The sequence below is a fragment of the Chrysochloris asiatica genome, unplaced genomic scaffold (genome assembly GCF_000296735.1).
Source record: "Chrysochloris asiatica unplaced genomic scaffold, ChrAsi1.0 scaffold00266, whole genome shotgun sequence".
In the NCBI taxonomy this organism is placed as follows: domain Eukaryota; kingdom Metazoa; phylum Chordata; class Mammalia; order Afrosoricida; family Chrysochloridae; genus Chrysochloris; species Chrysochloris asiatica.
Genome location: NW_006408784.1, coordinates 2474604 through 2475921, shown reverse-complemented (window position 1 = coordinate 2475921; position 1318 = coordinate 2474604). Strand labels below are relative to the sequence as shown.

General features: G+C 44.4%; 1 protein-coding gene across 1 annotated transcript in view; it reads left to right on the top strand.

Moving 5' to 3' along the window:
• KSR1 (kinase suppressor of ras 1) overlaps positions 1–1318 on the top strand; it is an 87511-nt gene that overhangs the window by 59625 nt on the left and 26568 nt on the right. The gene's annotated exons all lie outside the window — the stretch shown is intronic.

The following is a 1318-nucleotide window of genomic DNA, read 5'->3' as shown; positions in this document are numbered from 1 at the left end:
AGACATTTTGTAGCAAAAGGAAGGGAGTGGTTGACTTTGCAGTCTAGGAGCAGAGAGCCCTGGGACCATCAAAGGAGAAGAGCAGAGAGCAGGACCCTACCCAGAGAAGCATGATGCCAGAGATAGAGGCAGAGACTGGCATGGAGAGATGGAGTGGCTGGGGACTCTAGGCCCAGAGAGGTCTGAGAGGGGCTGTATGCTGACATCTGGGGGGCAGGCTTGCAGGGTATACCTTTTGGTTGGTTGATGATGCATGGAGGGGATTGTGATCATGGCAATGAAATGATACGATAGGATGAATGTAAAACTAATTATTCTCCCATGTAAACTATCACAAAATTCACAATAAAACATTAAACACAACAACAAAAACCTCACATAGATCCAAGTACATAAATGGTCAAATTTTACGTATGTGAATCCTGGTGTGGTGCGGTAGGATGAGTACTTGATTATCAACCACAATGTTGGTGATTCAAACCCAACCAGTTGCTCCTTGGAAACCCTTTACAGGGTTGCTATGAGCTAGAACCAACTCAGTGGCTCATAACATGAGCAGTGATTAAGCACTTTTTGGACCCACCAGGCAGTCCATGGGATAATGCTGAGGCATTCAACGTCTGTAAAGATTATGGGTTTAGAAATGCTATGGATTGTTCTACGCTGTCCTGTAGGTGGAGTTGCTATGAGTTGGAATCGACTGGGTGGCAATGGGCTGTTGTATTGCAGTGTATCCCGCCCTACTGAAGTATAGAGCATCCCAGCACTTCATAAATGACCTTTGATAACTTCCCTGTCAATGATGTCACCACTCAGAGGTCACTATTCAACTTATGTCACCCTAGGTCAGTTTTTCTCAGAACTTACTTGAACTCTCTATACATGGAGTCATATATGTGTTACACCTTTTTTTGACTTGACAGTATAATTTTTTTAATGGGGGGGTCCATAAATTGTATATATATATATATATATGATGGTGGTGGTGGTTATGTGCTATGGAGTTGGTTCTGATTCATAGTGACCCTGTTTAGGATTTCGGAGGCTGTAAACTTTTACAGGAGCTGAAAACCTCAGCTTTTTCCTTCAAAGTGGCTGGTAGATTCAAACTGCTGACCTTGCAGTTAGCAGCCCAACATGTAAACCCACTACACTGCTTTGTTGTTGTTGTTGTTAGGTGCCATCGAGTCAGTACCGACCCATAGCGACCTTATGCACAGCAGAACGAAACACTGCCTGATCCTGGGCCAATCTCACTACTGTTGCCACGCTTGAATCCATCGATGCTGCCACTTGGCCAATCCATCTCGTTGAGGGT